Raw genomic sequence first — 22820 nt, 5'->3', positions numbered from 1 at the left:
GGAGAATTCTTTCTGGGAGGAAGACTTGTTTCATGGAGCAACAAGAAGCAAAGTTGTATTTTATAGTCTATTGTTGAAGATGAGTATGTTGCAGCTTATATGAATTTTACCCAGGCTATCTGGATGAGGCACATTTTAGAAGGTTTCAAGATGAAGTTTTCAAAACCTGTAAAGATCTTATGTGACAATATCAGTGCCATAGCATGAACCAAGCATATTGAATTGAAGTATCATTTTTTGAGGGAAAAAGTGTAGAGTAAAGATGTGATCTTGGAGCATGTTTCTACCAAGGAGCATCTTGTAGATATCTTTACTAAACCTCTGCCTAAGACTATGTTTGAGTATCTTAGAAGTCAGCTAAGGGTTGTACCCCTTCATAAGGTCAATTGAGAATGATGTATATTACATTAGTCCCAAAGTTACTTGCAAAATTTTACTACAAGATTGGTATAGGAGTGGAGTTATTCCACGGGGGGAGCATCAAGTTGCAGGTTGTTGATACTGAACAGAGAAGTTTTACATTGGAGGTTTTACTTTCAATTTGGCATTGTTGTCAAAGGGGGAGAAGAACTATGTGGTTATGGGAGAAGAACCAGTGACAAGTTGAAGACAAGGAGAGTGCATGGTAAAATATAAACCAGGATTCCTATTCACAATAACATCAATCAATGGTATTGATATTTGTATTGCCATCAAAGCCAAAGGGGGAGATTGTTGGAATTTCCATGAAGATTGAATTAATGAAATGTTATGTTGTCATTGATGTCAATTAACTGGTAATGTTATTATGATAATGTTGTTTCGTAACCTGTAGGAAGATTTGGTTAAAGGAAACTGTAACCGGTAGGTAAGTTTGTGGAGTGAACCAATATTGCTAACTATTGGAGAGTTGAACTGGTAAACCCTACCTGTTGATTTGATAAACCCTAACCGATTAAGTTTGGTGAATTGATTATATTGGTTTATGATCTGATGGTGAGCGGTAATGATTATGACACATATGCATATTGTATGAAGAGAGTTTGAAAGTATTTTTGGTGCATTGAGATAATGGTTTTTGTCTTGGGAATGAACAAGTATATTGCATGTAATGCAAAGCGCGTGATGAGTTACTGAACTCGATGAAGCGATGATCAAGGAGCGGTCGAGGCTTTCTTGAATGATGTGTAGAGATTGTTATGTAATTCAATAGTCATACTTGAACTGACTTGTTTGTAATCTCTATGTGAATTAGGTTTTTGTTGTGTTACCGACCTAGTTGATTTGTTTATAAGGTCGATGAGTTGTTTAATTTCAGAGTTCACAAATTTTTAGTTGAGTGTGTGGTTGCTGAACTGAATGATGTATTTGTAGTTTGAGTAAAGGCATATAGGAGCTTGAAAAAGATATGAACAAGCAAGTGTAGTTCTATTCAAACAAATCAGCAAACTTCTGTTGTTTTATAACAATTATAGTAGATAAAAATCCACTAACTGGGTAAGCTCTAACAAGATTGGTGCTATTCAAATCCTCTAACAAGGTGATCCATTAGCTTGGATTCTAAATTATTTGCAAAGGTTACTCCTCACAGGGTATTGCTTCTAAAAAGGCATTATAGTCAATCCCTTAACCGGGTGGTCCCTAATAGGATATGTTCTTAACAAGACTTTTTGTAAAGCTTTAACAGGCTTGGCTCCCAACAAGGTGAACTTCATAAGAGTTCAGATAGTTATCTTATGAGTCTCATCTGGTTTTTCCCATTTGGGTTTCCACATCAAAAACAGTGTCAAGTGGTGAATGTTTTTGTGGTTATGTTTTCTATGGTTGATTTGCTTAACTACTTAATTCACTTTGATAAGTCATGATAACCGGAAGCAATATGAAATGAAGTTTTACTTATTTCAGTAAAAGTATTTGGACGTTTGTGAGTTTCAAGTTGTTTACTGTTAATCTGTTGTAACAGTCAATCGGTTTAAGCTTGACAGTGATATTGCATTGATAATTCTAAGTTTACTTTGAGAGATTGATTTTGAGATTGGTGAAGTTTATCAATTTTTCTATCTACTGATTCACCCCACTCTTAGTAGTTGATTGGATCCTTGTTCTTTCATCATACCATCAATTTCCACCTATGCTTAATGTTATGCAAACATGTTAATAAGTTGTATGCATCTTATTTAGGGTTTTAATGTGATGTTGAATCTCTTTTAAATTAAAATGTCTCTAAGTTATTTTGCTAGGATGTTCATTGCCTAAATTCTCTAGGGTTTCTTGGTGGGTATTAAATCTAGTATCAAAGCCTGTGTTGAAAACACTGTGATCTCTAGTTAAGTTTGTTGCCCTTAATCTTGTGTGTTGTTTTATAGTGTTTTTATTCTTCTCATGTTTATCCTTCAGGATTTATGTTTGGGAAAGTTCATTAGGACCTTGAATATATCAAATGTATCTATAGTGTGCTCTCTTTCTCTCATTCTTTCTAAAATTCATAATTGTGTGCATTGTGTGTGTCATGCCCAAACTTTGGGCCAAAACACAGACAACAAAAAAAATAATTTTGAGACACTTATTTACATGCAGCCATTCTTTAAATAGTTGTGACAACTTAACGTGTGGTTCTAATGAATTATTAATTGATATTAAATACTAACATAACAATTTACGATAGTTCCTATTATCAAGTGGGGTAAATAAAATTTATAAGGGAATATTAAATTCACTCAAAAGTCTTTATCATTTAGGTTGTGATTATTAGTACATAAATTAATCCGTTCCTCTTAACTAGACATTAACATAATTACTTGGCTCTATATTAATTATTTATTACATATCAAATTTCCTCCATCCTATAAATACATTCCTTCTTAATAACTTAATTTTACAAAGAAAATGGCTTCTATTAATTCAATACCAAAGCTTATTTTATTGCGTTAATATTATCAAATGAAGCAGTTACAATTAAAGTGCCCAACATCATTAAGATGTTTTAATTTACCTGATAAAAGTTCCCACTTGGGTTAATAGGGTTCACAAGGCTTAGTCCACTTAGAGGGAATAATTTTACACCCCTACACTACCCTCTTAAATTAATTATTTAATTACTTTATTAAATAATTCCATTTATTTATAAAAATCCATTTAGATCTCTGAAATTAATTAACCAAATTCATTAAAATTTTCCATAAGATTGAGCTCCAAAACACAATTAAAATCTATACATCCTTTTAAAATATGCCCAATTGATTATCAAAAGCATTTATAAATTTATGAAAATATTTAGTCTAAAATTTGCCCTATTCATTATATTAAAATGTTTATTTAACATTGATATAATATGAAGATTTTTTTTTTTTGAATAAACATTTACCTCATGGACCATTTATACTTTCCTAATTTAACTACATGTTTTCACATAAAAAGAATATTTCTTGTCTAAAATATACTTATTACCATATAACTAAACTAACTATAAAAAAATATATAGAAACCCTAATTTAAAATGTATATTATAAAATACCCTATATATCCTTCTTAAAAAATTTCCTTTTTTTATATGTTACCCTAGCCCTACCCGGGCTAGGGTTTTATTTTTAGTTTTCTTGCATTGCAGGGCCGATCGAGTTCGAAATCTCGGTGGAGTGGCCGAAGATTTTTTTTTTGTTAAGAGGGAGAGGTGGTGGCACGGGGGTTTTACCTGACCGCTACTATGGGTGGAGTGGCCGAAGATTTTTTTTTTGTTAAGAGGGAGAGGCGGTGGCACGGGAGTTTTACCCGGTCGCCACTGTGTGCGCACACAGTGGTGGCACGGGCGCCGCCCACTGTGTGCCCACATAGTGGCGGTCTGCGGGCCACCCACTGTGTGTTCACACAGTGGCAGTCCATGGGCCGCTCACTGTGTGTCCACACAGTATCGGCCTTGGCGCTGCCCACTGTGTGCACACACAGTGGGTTTCGGCCCTCCGCCCAAAACCCTATTTTTTTTTAATATATTTTTTTTAAATAAGTTTATATATATATATAAACATATCTTTTACATTATATATACAAATATGGTTTAAATATGAATATAAATAAATATATATGTATATATATATATATATATATATATATATATATATATATATATATATATATATATATATATATATACTTTCTATTTATATACATATATTCTAGATATAAGCTTAAATAAACATATTTTGAATGCACTTAAATTTAGGGCTAAAGTTTTCTGTAAGTAAATACGTACTATTATTCTTTGAACAGATTGATTAAATTATCCCTAACTAGATCAATGTATTATATTTCTTTTCTTTCTTTGCTAATCTTGTTGCTTTAATCAAAAATAGGCGAAATAATTTATATTTATTTAAATTTAGTTTTACTTTCTGCCAAAAGTAAGGTAATTATCAGGATTAAATTCACTAAGAATAGTATAGGTTTTATTTTCTGCAAAAAGTTAACTAATAGAGTACGATAATTTTAACAGCAACTATATACATATGTGATTATTAAAACTAGATAGACCATTTAATTTCTAGACTTAAATTTTTGCAAATAAATATGTGATTTTAATTTTTGCAACTTAATTTATCTAGAATCCTTTAAATTTAGCCATGCAATTGGATCTAAATTGGAACTTTCATATTTGAAAATAGCATGCATGCAATCATTAAATCATTCCTTTATTTCCTTAATATATTTCATATGCATAAAGGGGTAAAATAAATTTCATTGCTCTTTCCAAAATATTATATGACCTACAATTATTAAAGTTCAGAAAAACTTTAGGAACTAAATCCAGATTCATTTCTTTAGTATAGCATAAAACAATATTTCATCTCTTTAAGGTACATAAAATTATGAAATAACCCTCAATACTAATGGATCTCTCATTTCTATTCAATGAGGCTCTTACAAACATTTGATACATTTCTTTTCAAAAGATAGATACGACATAATTTCCTATTACAATGTTGCTACTTAAAACATAAATATTCCATTCCCCCATCTTTTTTTGTAACAAAAGAAATCCAACAACCTCTACTTGTCCTCTTTCCTTTCTTCCAACAATCCTGCAAATAAAACATAGGCTATGATCATGGAGTGCTCACCTCCCAGCCTAGGCTAACTAGTACCCACCCCCGAGCTCAAAGAACCAAGCCCTAGATAGGTAACAAGTATGCAACATAGAAGACAGAATACTCACAAACTCAAAACACACTCCCAACCTAGGCTACACTGCACCACACATTGGTGATGTCCTTAAAAGGGCGGTAGTGGACCAAGTACCCTGAGGAGACTACAAGTATGGCAAAACAAATAGCCACCTCATGACAAACTATAGGATATAGCCACCTCATGGCAAACAAAATACATCAAGTATAACATAATCAGCCCCTTATTCCTTATGCCCCCCAAGGCGTTCATGCCTTATTTCCCTCCTTATGACCCCCAATGCATAAACAAGCCATGCAGCAAGGGTCACATAAATTCCCTTGTGATCGCTCTCATAATGAGAGTCTCTCACTCGAGGGCTGTCACTTCTACCACCCACAAGATCCTCCTCTCTCCCAAGAGTAGGAGGTCTCGATTACTCCCAAACATACATACATTGCATAAAAACAAAACAACAAATAAATTTCCAAGAGAACATGCATGGAAATAAATCTTTTACACAAACCTTACTTTCGAACACATGCAATAATAAATCCATTATAAGGAGATTTCAACCAACCTTAATCTACCCAAAGGTAGGTTAGTTTTGTTGAGGATGAGCAGCCCAATTCCACGTTTCTTCTTTTTCTACCCTTAGCAAAATTCCCTATTCGACAATCTAGCTTATTCTTTTCACAATTCTCTTTGTCTCCAAAAATGGAGAGTGGGTGATTACCCTCAAATTTTCAATTCTTGCTTAAGAAGATCATTCTCTCAGTTCTCACAAGTTTCTAAAAATTAAAGAGGAAGGTAAGACAGAATGGGAAAGAGAACTCTCATTCAAAAAGGAAAGTTTACAACTAGGTTCAAACTTCTAATTTCAATTTTCGCACAACTCAAAAAAATCAAATTTTAGAGTGTCTAAAAGGTCACTTAGGAGTAGAAACTTGCCTAAAATTACCCCTAACCCTTAGGTATACCTTATGGGCTTTAGGAAACCCTATTAAACTACCCCTAGGTGTTCATTTAACCCATTTTAAACCCCTCTAAAGTTTATTTTCGGGTCAAACATATGTTGAGCACCCCAAAGATTCTTTTCCCAAAGTATTTATGACATCACATTACATTAAATGAAAAAGCTATAGTTGAACACTTTCCCACTAAGAGACAACAAATGAAATTTAAACTTAAATCCACACATGTGTCAAGTGACACAAAGAAAACACTTTTACAATTTAAAACATGAAAACATCTCTTGTGGATTTTACACAATTAACTTAAATACACTTAACACACATGCAGCATATACTGTTACGAATAAAATACAACACAAACGGGGTGTTGTCTCTCCAAATAGACAACCCCTGGCTTACGAACATACATAAGTCTAGGTTTGGTTCTCTGTAATATTTCCATGGTCACATGGATAATTCCTGCATAACTCAATTTACACATTAGTACTTCCAAATAATCTCATATATTATATAACACATGAATAATAATGCACTACAAACACTCCGCATATAATATACATTTATCAATCATACATCTTTCATCCAAATAACTCCACATGACCATTATCATCATTCACATAATTTTGATCCATTCATTAAAACATGCGTTCCTGCTTCTATCATCATAGTAAAGTCCTACAAATCCAATAATGACATACCTCCTCTCAAATTTATCCTATTCTAGGATCATACAGGATTTTGTATCTATAAAGCATATAAATGAATCATCCACATTCATCATTGTTACCCAATCATAGAATCATATAAGTCCTACATCCTGACATAGCTGACATACATTAAATCAAAATTATCCAATAAATGGATCTTTTAGGATTTCAATTTCTTAACACATCAATATGTATACCACAAGGCACAATAACTCTATAACTTGGTTCAATACCTTTCTCACAAATCTATCTGTCTAACACAGTTCATTCTATTGAATTATAAAGCATTTATTAATAGGGTCAAACATGGTCAACTAAGTTAATCAAAGCTATGTTTGGGGAAGGCCTTACAGTGTGTATTCAATTCTTGTGCATACCTCCTTGATGCTAGTAATTGTCATATGATGTTATGTGGTCTTGGTTTGATTTTGAATTTCTAGTGCTTACTTGTATGTTAAAGGTAGGCTTAGGTATATAAATGATCATGTTATATATTAGGAGGAAATTGTATCTACCCCCTTAATTGATGATATGTTCATATGACTATCTTATTATGTTGGAATAATTCATTTCTTTTCTTATGAATAGTAAGATGAGGTGTTTGCACTCTACATATGAATTTGAATTAGTATAGATCATGATGTGTATGTGAAGAACTAACATGGAATTTATAAATATATATAGTAGTTGATCTTGAGAGGTTGGATTTCCATGTATCAGAGTATGTTGTAACTAGATGCATTGTACAATAAAGATGGTGTGTCCAGAAAATTTAATCATCCATGCATGATCTTGCATACATATATTGATTGATTGGCAATGCTCTCTCCACTTTTCCCTCTTTTTGGATATAAGATGAACATAATACTTAGGAGTGTATTTGACATCAAATAGAAGTATTGAATTTCTATTGATGAATATGATTTTGCATGTATAAAAGGTCTGGTTGGAATCAATTTTGTATTGAAGATCTAAAATTCATGTATTGCATCTATGATTAGACATTTAAAAAATGAATAAGTTAGGTGGAATATCTTTTGCATAAATGATATAGTAAGTCTTATGAAATATTAGATTAATAGATCATGTTATAGAATAAATGTTGAATAAGGTAAAATTGGTGCATTGCATGTAAAGTGTGTATAGGAAATTTAAAATCATTCCATCATGTCCTTATTTGATTTGGAAAGATAAAAGTCTTTAGATTCGTGAAATATCTACATCATTTTGATGAAATGTTGTGTTTGATCAAGCGAATAGGTTAAGCAATGATGTTATCTCCTTACCTTACTTGGATTCCAAAAAGAATGTGTTTGCTCAATGTTGGAAAATGCACACTCCAATGAGAAATTGTAGGTGATTGAAGGTATTGTCATTGATGCAAGCCTTGCAATCCTATGACACCGGCATTGGCAGACTCTACACCGACAGATAGCTTACCAACAGTGGCAAAGATGATTACCGGCACCCCAGCCGACATGATTTTGTTTATTGCATTTTGTATTTAATTGTAATATCTTTTTGTAAGCCGAAAAGGAAAATTGTAATAGGACTCATATATAAGTATGAGATCTTATAGACCATTTGTGTAAGTAAGAATAGGTAGATGTGAACATGTGAATATTAAGGTAGATTTTGGAGTAAGGTTTATGGTTATTTTGTGAGCTTAAACCAGTACTGAACCTAGCATAGAAGAAGTTGAACCGAAGTAGTACATTATATTGGATTTGCATAATCCATTTTGTAAGTCAGTGAGACTTCCCTTTTGTAATTAAGCAGTGAGCTTTAGGTAGTTGGCCTTCCTACATGTGCAGGCCCCTATTGTAAGTAATATTCATTTATTGGCTAGTGAGTGAATATTGTGGGTCATAAGTACCACTAAGGTTTTTCCCACACCAGGTTTCTGATGAATATTAAGAGGGGGGGTGAATTAGTATACCAAAGAATACTGAACTTAAACACTTAAATAGTTTAGCAGTAATCCGGTATAACAGTTTTACTAACAAACCGATTAACACAAATGCAAACCAGACAACAAAAAAGGTATTCACCCACAGAAGCATAATCACCATAACACAAGAGATTTTGACATGGAAACCCAAATGGGAAAAACCACGGTGAGATGAAACTCATAAGTAACTATCTGTAGAATAGTAACCAGACTAGTTAAGGTCATACAATGTTCTTCACCAGAATAGATCCTGTTAGGAATCTCAATCTTTGTTAGGAGATAAGTCCAATTAAAGACTACCTTGTGAGAGCATTTCAAATCCACAGATGTGAACCAACTTGTTAGAGGATTTACAAAGGCTTTTCTGGGCCTACCCAGTTAGGGGTTTCAAACTTGTCGAAGATGTGAGTAATCAACAAGTGAATGATCTAGCAAATAGCATAGTCTGCTTGGTTAGATCCATGATAGCTCATTGCTAATGCATTTTAGCATTACTTCAGTCTTCAATAAATCTACACTCTATTACAGCACATAGACTCGATCTTCTCTTCTAAGATCGTACACACAAAAACTCATCAACCACTAAAAAACCTTAACAGCATCCTTGCCTAAAACCCTAGACATGATGTCCATAAAAAGGAATCTGATTTCATGTTAGTCTAATAGGATTACATTGCAAGTTCCTAGGTTCATTGCATCTAGACACATTTGATAACATGGCACAAAATCACCATCAAAGTGTTGGTGGATGGTAACTCATCACAAAAATACCAGTTGGTAACTCATCACAAAGTATTACTGGTTTATACAACTTTACCGATTACCAGTTGGTAACTCATCATAGAGTAATACCGGTTCAAACATTAAACCGATTACTAGTTGTCAAAAATGAAGACTGGGAAAATGATAACAGTTGCTTTAGTTTCTCCGCTCCACTTGAGATCCTCGAACCTCTTGAGATCTTCATACCGCTTGAGATCGGTAAACATTTTCTGCAAAACACCGATAGCCTAAAGACTATAATAAATAATATCAGTTCGGAACAAATACTGGTTGAGCATAACTCATACATAAAAAGTGATCTCAAAGTAAGTGTGCGTCCATCAATGACAATCATAACATAAACATCAAAAATGCTAACAATCTCCCTCTTTGGCATTAATGGCAACACTTAGGAAAATTTTGACATCTAAGTGTTTTACAACAAAAATATGCCATAATCAAAATTACTCCCCCTAAGCATATACACTATCCCTTTTGTAGAAAATACAATGTATACTGCTCCCTTACAAAGATGAACATGAAAGTATACATAACATTCATCAAAATTTTAAATACAAATACAAAATACTACTCCCCCTTTGCCAACAATGACAAAGTACAGTTGAATAACCTCTGTTCATATTATCAAAAATAATAAGTGTTTATGACAATAAAGAGTGAAACTTGTCAAAAACTAATTTAAAGCCCTGCATAAATGTCTTCATGGATAAGGACCATGACTCAAGCAATGAGGTAGCAACCTCACTTTCCCTTTGCATCTAGGATACCTATTCTTCCATGGCGTCCAAGGTACTCATCTATTGAATGACCATTAAGGCATCTAGATTGAGATAGCATGTCTGAAGTATTTGCAGTCTTGCTAGTAGAACCAAGTGAAGTTCCTACAAATCTCGGGTCCAGTTGCTGATCTCTAACTCTATTCTTGTAGTCTGAAGTTGAAACTAGTGAACGGTTTGCCCATATGCGGTGAAGGAATCATAAGGCATCTTGAAGGTGCTTATGTATGTCTACAAATCAGTTTGTAGTTTGTCTTTCTGAGCAAGAACATCATCATAGAATACATGAGGTTGACATATCTTACTGAGTAGTAGATTCCACTCATCTAGAGCGTCTCTTATGTCCTTTTATGCCTTTTGAAGTTCAGACTAGAGCTCATTCAACTTCTTCACCACGGCAGTGTTCAGAGCCTTTGGATTCTTCTTTTGAGCATTGGCTTTAGCAACATCTTCCAGGAATTGCACCTAGTCCTCTACAACTGTGCATAGGAGTTTCAATTGAGCTAGAGAGGAATCGGTACTTGGGAGATTGGTATCGGGAATCAAGCTAGTAACAGTTTCTACCGCAGTTTGAATGACATCTTGCTCCTTCTTCCTCCTTATTGATTCCAGTCGCTCTTGAGCAAGTTTAATGCTCTGCAGTAGCTCTGTTTCATTTTTGGATTGGAGGTCAATTGGACTGGTGATGTCAACCAGTTTGGCTTGACCACTGGTTGCCTTTGGGGTCTCTACATGTACACTCTTTGTCGCTTCCTCCTTTTCCTTGGCTTTTTGCTTATCTTCTTCTACCTTCTTCTGCGCCTCATCTTCCTTCTTTATTTTCTCTTCTTCCTTCTTCCTTTGTTCTTCTTTCTACTTCTCTTCTTCTTTCTTCTCCTCTTCCTTCTTCTTTTGTTCTTCCTTCTTCTTCTTCTCCTCTTCCTATTTCTTTTCTTCTTCCTTCTTCTTCTTCTCCTCTTCTTGTTTCTTTTGTTCTTCCTTCTTCTTCTTCTCCTCTTTCTGTTTCTTTTCTTCCTCTTGTTTCTTTTTCTTTTTCTCTTCTTGCTCCTGGTTAACCTTTACCTTGTGTAGTTTCTCCTATCCTGCTATTTCTATTGGTGTATCCGAAGTAACATCTTCACTGTCCAAAGCATCAACATCAATAGGGTCCATTTGCTTAGTGACCTATTCTCCTTCACAGTTATACACCTCATCTAGTTTTGTAATTTCCAATTCTTGTTCAGCCTTCTTGTTGGCTTCAGACACTTGGTGCAACTTCAGAGTAGCTTGGGCATGAGAGTGGGTATCTTTTACCACCTCAGGGACTATCCCTTCTAGAAACAAGAGTCTCCTTCTTCACATAAAGAAGAGGCCTTTATATTTTTCCATAACTTCATAAAGTTTGGAATTAGACACATCAGGAAAATATTGAGCAAATATTTCCTCTTATCTCCTGTTCCTTTTCTATGGCAATGCGCCATTTGTTGTCTACAGAATTATATAAAGAATCTAGTGTCACAGATTTAATTTTTTATGGCAACCGGTCATTAATATATAAATATTGAATGACTTCCTATTCTACTTCCTCCTTCTCATTATCATTGAAATAATCAAAATAATCTACCAAATCACTCAACACTTTTCTCCTAATGTTCTTAATAGTTCTTTGACAATGTGTCAAAGGTTTGTAAGAGGAAATATCAATATTTACCGGTGTTGATGATGTTGGTTCATTGCTAGTTGTCTTTGTCTTCTTTCTTGTTTGCCTAGTCTTCTTAGGCTTTTCTTCAGATTTTGTATCTTCTGAGTCTGATGTGTTGCCTTTTGTCTTCTGCTTTCTCTCAAATACTTTGCTGGGTGCAACTTCCAATTTCTTTTTTGCCGGTGACCTCTTGGTCACTTTAGGATTTGCTAAAGTAACCAACGCTGATACAGATGGCATTGCCTTTCCTTTCCTCACTAAGGGTTCTTCAATCGGTGTAACCCTTTCCAGATAGGTGTCAGTTATCTTCTTCTTGGGGTCAAGCAGTGAAGCACATAGGGTAGAAGCATACCCGTCTAGCATATCGTACATCACCTCATAACCCATAGGCTCCACTTCTTCCTTTCTGGGCTCAACAGCCTCCAATAAGCACTCATCTACTCTGATGGTGAAGCAGATGTCCTCTTCATACTTCTTGACAATGTCACCAAATATTCTCACCCTTTGGCTCATCTTGCGTCTGAACTCATCAAAGTATTTTTCAGGACTTCAGGATAACCGGTTCCACCTTCTTGAAGAATTTCCCTTATTTGCTTTGTAACTGGTTGGTCAGTAGACCACTGAATATCACTGACTCCTGGGAAGTAGCCTTGGAAGTAGAAGAAAAATCCAACCAACAATTGTCTAAATTTAAATCTCAAGGCATTGTCCCATTTTATTGACTTCAGGTTCACCAATAGCTGCCTTTGCATACAAGTGCATAAATCAAATGAGGCATCTTCCATGATCATCCTATAGCCAGCATTTACTGCTGCAGCAGAGACAGAGTTGATCCTACTAGCATAGAATGTTTGGTAACCTATCACCATGCAAGCATACTTGACCATATCATCCTTGATGGTATTGATGGTCATTCCCCATTGGTCGCTCACAGAACCAGTGAGCTTGGTCATATTGGTCTTGCTAATCTTCCTTAGGGATGACACTTCTCCAACGTTATAGAAACTAGTGATGGCATGAATCACTTTCGGTGAGATGTCATGTGTCTACTCCAAATACATTTTGTCACCATGCACTCTGCTTAGAATGATGTGGATGTGATCATCTGTGAATTCTTCAAGGAAATAGACCGCATTGTGAAGCTTCTTCTTTTCCAAGATGCTGAATTTCGGTTTGATCTTCTTGTCCTTCCTGCAGAACAAACTCAACTGAGAATGGATCACTAGAGATCCTAGGTCTTCAATTTTATAGTCAATATAATTTGAAATACCTTCCTCCACTATAACACTAGCGGGTATTTGGGATAGTGCATTATATTTTTCCTTCCATTGGATGAAATCTACTGAATCAACGGGTGCACTAGAACTAGAGTGTGATGCTGAAGCCATGATAAACAGAAAAACTCAAGAAATACCTTTGAAAGTCAAGATTTAGGGCTTGCAAATTCTGCTTTGCCACTCACTACTTTAGTTGTTGGGTTACCACTTTGAGTTCTTCACTTGACCAATTGATGTTATCTTCATATTCTTCTTCAAAGTTTTGAAATCTCTCTGAATTGCAAGAAAAATCATCTTTTGTCGCTCTGCACTTGAAAACTTCTTCGCTTGAAAATTGATAAGTGAAAATGACTTGAAAATCCCTTTTAAATGAATTCTCCACCTACCATAATAAATGCTCCACCATTAGGGCGTAAACCCTAATTTGCCTTTTACCGTTTCCGATCTTCCACCAATTGGCAGGTATCACATACCAGTTAAGGTCTTTTACTGGTGTAAACCGGGGGTTTGAAATATTTTATAGATTTGTTTCTCCTAAGCTTTCATGTAGCTTAGTTTGTCGGTTCAGATATTTCCACACCAGGTGCAGAAATCGGTTCTCCTAGAGACACTTCTTCTGGCTTCTTTTTCCAAGTTTTCTTCATATCCGCTTGAACGGTTTCAACATCAATCTTTCCTTCTGGAGTGATTGGTATATTATCTAATATATTCTTTCTCGTTATGCGAAATCTTGCTATATGACCCGGTTTGTTGCAATGATAGAAAACCATTCCAAGTTCTCTCCAAGGTCCTTTATTCATGTTTCCATTCTTCCTTCTACATGTTGCAGCAGTGTGACCACTACCATGACAAATCAAACAGGTTGCTCTCCATCTGGTTGTCGCTTGATAGCCACCTCTACCTGACTGATGATTATAGGTACTAAACCGGTTTGGATTTCGGTTCCCAAAGGGTTCAGAAAAAAACTCGTTGACTCCTTTGAGGATACCTTCCGGTGTTGTGCATGACAGACCTGCATTGAAATGCTCTATGCCCAAACTTGTTGCATGCATAACAATTTCCATTGAATATATTGGATCTAGGCTTTTTGTTTAGAAAGTAAGGAAAGTTATTGTAAGCCTTATTTCTACATACATTAGCAGTATGTCCTTCCTTGATACAATTAAAGCAAACAGGTTTGAAATTTTTCTTACCTTTATCCTCTGATGTCGGTTGCTTCTTTGATGCTACATCTTTTGCTCCAAAGGTCTCACCTTCCTCATATTCAGAGAAACCAATTCCATTAGTATTCTTTAATGGTTTAGCTGATTCAAGCTTTTGCTCCATCTTAACAGTGCTCTTATTGAATTTGGCAAGTATTTCCTTTGACTCAGTGAGTTCTTTGGAAATAGTAGCATTGGATTCCTTCAGAGTTGCATTCTCAGAAATAGCCATGTTTAGTTCACCTTGCATTTCCTCTTTTTTCACTTTACTCTCTTGGAGATGAGCAGTAAGTGCACTAATTTCTTGCTTCAGCTTGGAGATCTCATGATCTTTGTCTTTTACCAGATCTTCAGCTTTTCTCCGGTTCTTAAGCTCTTAACACATCCTGATAGTCAGTCCTTCAAGTTCTCTTCTTCGGTTAGCATTAGACTCATTCAGTTTTTCAACTTCTTCAACTAGGGCTTCCATGTCCGCTTCATCAGAGGAACTATTTTCAATTACCTCCATCAATTTCTTAGCATGCTCTCTCCTTTTTTCCAGAGAGGCCTTATAATTGAATTTTAGTTCATCATAGGCTTTCTCAGTCTAAGCGAGCTAATGAGTAAGTTCCCTCACAGTGTATTCCCCCATATCTCTTTCCAAGTGGTTAAACTAATAGAAAGGTTGGCTCTGATACCAATTGATGAATACTAAGGGGGGGGTGAATTAGTATACCAAAGAATAGTGAACTTAAACACTTAAATAGTTTAGCAGTAAACCAGTATAACAGTTTTACTAACAAATCGGTTAACACAAATGCAAACCAGATAGCAAAAAAGGAATTCAGCCATAGAAGCACAATCACCATAACACACAAGAGATTTTGGCTTGGAAACCCAAATGGTAAAAACCACGATGAGATGAAACTCACAAGTAAATATTTGTTGAATAGTAACTAGACCGGTTAAGGTCATACAATGTTCTTCACCAGAACAGATACTATTAGGAATCTCAATCTCTGTTAGGAGATAAGTCCATTTAAAGACTACCTTGTGAAAGGATTTCAGATCCATAGATGTGAACCACCTTGTTAGAGGATTTACAAAGGCTTTTCTGGGCCTACCTGGTTAGGGGTTTTAGACTTGTCGAAGATGTGAGTAATCAACAAGTGAATGATCTATCAAATAGCACAGTCTGCTTGGTTAGATCCATGATAGCTCATTGCTAATTCATTTCAGCATTACTTTAGTCTTCAGTAAATCCACACTATGTTACAGCACACAGACTCGATCTTCTCTTCTAAGATCATACACACAAAAACTCATCAACCACCAAAAAACCTTAACAGTATCCTTGCCTACAACCCTAGACATGATGTCCTTAAAAAGGAATCTGACATATCATTCCAATAGGATTACATTGCAAGTTCCTAGGTTCATTGCATCTAGACACATTTGATAGCACGACACAAAATCACCATTAAAGCATTGGTGGATGTTAACTCATCACAAAAATACATGTTGGTAACTCATCACAGAGTATTATCAGTTCATACAACTTTACCGATTACCAATTGGTAACTCATCACAGAGTAATACCTGTTCAAAAATTAAATCGATTACCGGTTGTCAAAAATGAAGACTGGGAAAATGATAATAGTTGCTTTAGTTTCTTCGCTCCACTTGAGATCCTCAAACCTCTTGAGGTCTTCATACCACTTGAGATCGATAAACACTTTTTGCAAAACACCGATAGCCTAAAGACTATAATACATAATACCAGTTTGGAACAAATACCAGTTGAGCATAACTCATACATAAAAAGTGATCTCAAAGAAAGTGTGTGTCCATCAATGACAATCACAACATAAACATAAAAAATGCCAATAGTTTCCTTGTTAAAAATCTTGTGTTATGGTGTGCTTTCTATGTTGTTCTTATTGTTCTTATTTACTACATTAATTCTGGTTTACCGGTACACTATTTTGAAATGCAATTTGCTTAATAAATTCAGAAAATCCATTTACAGGTTAGATACTGATTCACCCCCCTCTCGATATCTTTGGGAATCCTAACAATTGGTATCAGAGCCTGGTCCTCTTTTTTCAAAAGCCTAACAGCTTGAGGGAGATTCTGACACCGGTACAGATGGATATCTTGAGAAAGAAATTGGAAATAGATCTTGTAGATTATGATGTAGAAAAGTTGAAGAATATGAAACTTGAAGATGATATGAAGGCTACATAGGAAATCATTCAAGGACTTGAAGAAAATCTCACCATTGCTAGAAGCAAAAGAAGAGAACTTCATGAGAAGATACAAAATTATGATGATGAAAAAGAAACTCTTAATGATCTTGTAAGCAAGATGAAGCAAGAAAATATGACCTTGAGGAATGAAATGCAAGATATGACTATGAGATTTTGTAAAGACATTGAAGACAGAAAGAAGAATGAAGATGACTTGGCTAGGAGAATCAATGATGCTGGAAATGAAAATCCAAGACTCAGTCATGACAATGATATGTTGAAGACAGATCTGATTCACTTAGAACATGATAAAATTGCTATCCAGGAAAATAAGAGATTGTCTGCCTCTCCTAGGAAAGGCAAGAGAAAGGTGGAGGAAGGTGGACCCAGCAAGGAAGAGTCAACTCAGAGAAAAAAGAGCAAAAGTGCTACTGGGATGAAAATCCAAGAGGACAAGAATGATTCAAAGGATACCAGAAAAGATTGTAGTGAGATGGAAATGAATGAGTCTGGAGGGGAGGAAAGTTGGAAAGATGAGGACATGGGGGAAGAGGAAGGTGAAGTTGAGGACATGTCTGACCAAGATAGTCCTACTCACAGTGCTAGCTTAGGCAATGACAACAGCTAGCCAATGGAGGAGAAGGATGATAAGAGTAATGAGGAAAAAGAAATGGATATTGAGAAGGAGAAGAATAAGGAACCCAAGCAGGAAACGGTTAAGGAGAATCTAAGAAAGGATAAGGAGTGTGCTGGAGAAGGGTTATTTTTGGATAATCTCAAAAACCTAACTAAGGCTAGATTGGATTTTGACAGGTGGACATATGAATTTATAAAGAATTAGGAAAAAAATGGGAAGCAGTTGGAAGAGAAAAGGAAGGAAGATGAAAGGTACCAGAAGAAATGGAAGTAGGACATGGAGGAAAAAGCTAAGAAGATGGAAGCTCAAATTGGCAATCTAGAGGAAGGAAAAGCTGCAATGAAAAACCTGTTGGGAATTATTCTAGATATCTTGACAGATGTCACTAAGAACCTAGAGGAAATCTCTAAGGTTCTTGAAAGCTCCAGCTCTCCCAAACCAGTCGTGGAACTTGACATCAATGAAGACACAATCGAGACTGGGATTGTGGAAAGTACTCCTAGTGGAGCAACAAAGAGAATAAGGGCAAGCATGAAGAAATTTGTTGTGGCCTCATCTAAGGAAATCCCTAAACTTAGGGATAATATTAAAGAACTATATGGGATTAGCGAAAACTTGGCTAATGCCCTAAAAAACATATAGTAGTTCCTTTTCTATGCTTTGTTTGTTTTGGCTGGTCGTGTTGGTTTTGTGGGGCTATTTTGCTAGTTTTTGCTAGTTGTTATGCTAGTTTTTCTGATGTTTGTTCCTTCTTGTTTCTTAATGCTCTTTTTTCTTAAGGATCTATTGTAAAGGGTTTCGGGGCCCCTTCAAAATCTGCTTTTACCATAATCAAAAACATAAGGATAAATTCAAGAAAAGTTCAGAAGAACTTGATGATATGCTGAAAATCAGAAACCTAATGGAGATACTAATGGTCTTGGCTTTGAAGTTGGTGAAAGCTCTGGTACTGCAAACAATCATGATCACAGTAAACCAGTAAGACAACCTAATGCCTACAAATTTAATGGGAAATTCTTTAACTGTAACAAGTATGGTCATAGAGCAAATCAATGTAGATCTAGAAACTATCAGAACACTAATACACCCACCAGTCAATGTTCTAAATGCAACAAAATTGGTCATAATTCAGAAAATTGTAGAATGAATGTAAGATGTTATGTTTGTGGAAGATTTGGACACTTATCTAATCAATGCAAAACACATACCGGCATAGGATATGGAAAAGCTATTCAGAAAAATAATGTGACTTGTTATGCTTGTAACAAGATTGGACATATTGCAAAATTTTCTAGAAGTAAGGCATCACCGGAAAATAATAAAGGACCCAGTTTGAAAGGTAAAGAGAAGGTTGAAGAGGTAAAGTAAGAATTTTCAAAACAATTGATTAAAAAGTTAGATCAGAATGTTAATGAAGCTATTCCTTCACCGGTAGAACAACATATTACTCTACTCATAGGAGATTCTTCATCTAACTAAAAATAAATCCCTTGGGGGTATGGAAACAAATTGAAAACATGCTACTTTACCCTCGGTTGATGGTAAGAAGATGAAATGCTTCTTTACCGGCAGATGAGTTAAGTTTTCACTTAACCGGCGGACATTTATTATGGTAGTTGAAGGAAATGACATTATTAAATCAAGTGTTTGTCACTCTTTTTCACTCATCGAGCATTAAAATTTCCTAGAGCCCGAAAAAACTTGAGCGAATGCATCCACAACGAAGTGAAGCAAATCATTCAAGCATTCAAACCTAAAGGCAAATTAAGGTATTTATACAATGGCTTCCTCCTTTGCACCTGAATTCATTGCAAACCCTACTGTAATTGAAGTGGTTAAATGCCCTAGGCCTATATTTAAGATAATACCTGAAGTTGCGAAGCAAGATGATACCCTAGGAGCATTTTCTAAAATACCCAAAGGAGTTGCTTATGCTGAAGACCCTAGAATTTACATACATTGTCATATTGAGGAACTTGGTGCTGATGAGATTATGAACATGTATAGGACTGTAATTTGTGATGAGAATGGTAATGTGAAACATGAACACAAGATAATTGAAACCCTAGGTTTTGTGGAAATGCTTAGCATTCCTGATTTTCCCAAGGAAGTTATAAGGATTGTATTGAGCAGAGTTCATGGGGAGTTCTTTTGGCTAGATTCCATTCATAAGATTAGAAAAGAAGCAATTAGGGTAGTGGTTGGCTTACCTTCCACCGGTAGTAGACCATAAAAAGGAAAGAAGGTCTCTAACAATACTGTGATGACCCTAACCGGTGCAACACATGATAGCAGATCCTTGAGAGTAAATGATGTGAAGGATATTAATGTAAGATTCATTAGCATGATACTTGGATACAAGACTACACATGTTAATAGATTAAACTTTGTTTCTAGCTTATGTATCAAGAGTGCTTATGACATAGTAAACAGTAATGCAAAGATTGACATATGTTAATGGTTAAAGGATGAACAAATTGACAATATGAAGAAAATTAAAGGAGAAAAGAAAGGTACTTTCAAATTTGGTAACTTACTCATATGTCTATTTCTATACATTACCAAGGAAGTTCCCAGTATAGGTAGAAAAGAATTTGGTTTTGACATACCGGTAGGAAAACAACTTTTGGATATTTTTACCAACATGGGAGATGACAGGGAAAAGAACATAATTGAATACTTTTAGACATTTAAGGCTAGAATGAAGACTAGGGAAAGACTATCTCAAGCCATAGTTGACAAATACCAAAAGGAGATATGTTTTGTTATAAAGAAGGATGAAATATGGATGGAGGTAGTGGTTCCTAGAACAATTTGTGTAACTGGAATGGGTTATGAGGCAGATGAAAACATAATAGAAACATATGATAAAGCCCTCCTTGAAGCCCCTAGAGAACCAGAAGAAGAAGTATTTTGAAATGTTGAAACCATTGAAAGCAAAGTACAAACCATGAAACAGAGAAAGAGAAGAGAACAAACAATCAGAAAAGTAACTAAACAGGCAAAAGAAATTAAGGAAGACTTGTTGAAAAATACTGGTATCAAGGAAAGTGTCTTGGAAGGGTTACAATAGGAAGCACATCTTTCACCGGTTGGCACCTCCTCTAACAGTGAAATACCGATAGAGTTTCTGAGAGTAGAAAGAAAAAGGAAACCTTCACCGGTACCCTCTCTTGCACCCATGAGAACAAGACAAAAACAACAGGCAGTAAGGCCTCCAGCAAAGCAAATAACACCAAGGAAGAAGGAGGAAAAACAAGTTATTCCTCCCTTAGACAATCTTTTGAATGAAATAACTGAAGATGGAAACTTGTCAAATGTTAGCAAATTGTATAACACGTTTACAAATGAAGATAAGGAAAGAATAGAAAACAATGTCACTCTACACTTAGACATTTACAAGAAATTTTTGATAGAAGTTATAGATGATCTACCAAGTGACTTGTACAAAAGATTAGATGCAAAAAGGTTAGAAATTGTGGAATTAGATAAGAAGATAAAGGTAGAAAAATTACTCGCAGTTCACCCAGTGAAATCAATAGAAGAAATTGATGAACTGATAAGTGAGGCAAATAGGACAGTATTTTCCACTGGTCATCGACATGTAGCTTTAATGGCTGGAAGAGTGAATGAGATATCTAAAGAAACAATAGACAAATGGGATATCTTCTTTGTGGAGAAGGACAAGCAAGAAGAACTTAAATAACCAAAGACTTTCAGAGTCTATCAAAATGATAAGGATAAAATTAAAGGCAAGGTAGGTGGTCCTCCGAGCATAAAAATAACAGACAACTTGCCCCCACCTCCTTCTGATACTCCACCAGTTGAGACTATTGATACACCACCGGTAATAGATAATGTTGAGAGCATGGAGACAATACATGAAGACACCAATCCTAATTTAGAGGTTTTATATACTATGAATATTGATACACATGAAGTAAATATTGTGGTTGATAAGGAAACCACTGAGAAGAAAAATGTGGCAACTGAGCCACTAGTAGAGAACATTGTAGTTGAGACACATGTTGAGGATAAATTTGGAAATATTGAGATTGGGATTGAAACACACACTGAACAATCAACTGATCCCCTGGGTACTAGAAAGAAAGATACCACTGATGTACACACTGAAAAACCTTCTGAGTTAGAGCAACTAGCTATTGATAACACAGTAAAATCTATTGAGATACTGGTAGTAGAGAGTTCAGAGGTACATATAGAGAAACTGGTAGATAACACTGAGACACAATCAAAGAAACCAGTAGTGGAATGCACAGAGAAATTGACAGGAGTACATTCTGAGAAACATGAAGAGAAAAAGGTTGAGACAGAGGTAGTTCCACCAGCAATAGCTGAGAAAACCAAACCTTTTCTAGTTGAGATGCAGACTCAAACTGACCTACCTAAGGTCAACATAAGCAAAGAGGTTAATCATACCGGTGGATTGAAAATTATTAAGGTAGTTGGACAGTCATCTGGTTCCTCCTTAATAGAATTCAGACCAACAAATGTAACAGAGGTATTACTGGATTCCATCAAGAAAATAACAGATTGCAATGCACTTGCATACAAGGCAATTGATGATACCATCCCTATTTTGAAATTGATTGCACCCAATTGCAATGGGGAAAATATAGATTCTTTGAGTCAATTAGACACATTATCTAAATATATAACTAGCAACCTACTAACAGTTGATCAAATTAATGAGGAGACTTTCAATGAGAAAATGAATAAAGAGAAAGAAAAATTCTTTGAAGAGTCAATAAACAGATGTAAGGAACACATTGATACATTATTACTGTTGCATAGGGATTCATGCAAAACTAACATTTTGACAAAAGACATAGATAAAGAGATCAGCAGAGCACAAAAGGAAATAAATGATATTGTTGATAATCTCATAGGTTCATCAGAACCCATATCGGTAATAGAGCAAGAAATTGCAAGCTTTGAAGAGAAAATTGAAAATTTTGAAAAAGATAAGGAGAGATTAAAATTCAAGGCTAAGGAACTAAAATGTAGACTAGGTCTGAAACTTGACATCCTCATCTCTTTGAGAAAAGAGATTTCAGAGGCACTTGTTCCAGGACTTAAGACACTGGAAGAGAAAATGCACATACTCACCTGTACAATACAAAGGACAAAAGAAAAATTGAAGGATAGTGAAAAGTTCACTAACAGCCTAAATTTTGCACTAGCATATCTATACCAGATTGTAACCCATCGGTTACAGGGATCCAGCTGAGAACTACACTCAGTTGACATTTTTCACAACCTTTGTCATTGATGTCAAAGGGGGAGTAGTGGAGATGAGAAAAATGATGACAAAAGAGATCATCTGCTTAGGGGGAGCACACAGTTTTGGTAATATTTTTGGACAACACATTTTGAATACAATTTTGACTTTTTCTCATAAGTGTTGCCATCAATGCCAAAGGGGGAGATTGTTGGAAAATGCACACTCC

The sequence above is a fragment of the Cryptomeria japonica genome, chromosome 8 (assembly GCF_030272615.1).
Source record: "Cryptomeria japonica chromosome 8, Sugi_1.0, whole genome shotgun sequence".
NCBI lineage: Eukaryota > Viridiplantae > Streptophyta > Pinopsida > Cupressales > Cupressaceae > Cryptomeria > Cryptomeria japonica.
The sequence above is the reverse complement of the archived record's forward strand: the minus strand, read 5'-3'. Positions refer to the sequence as shown.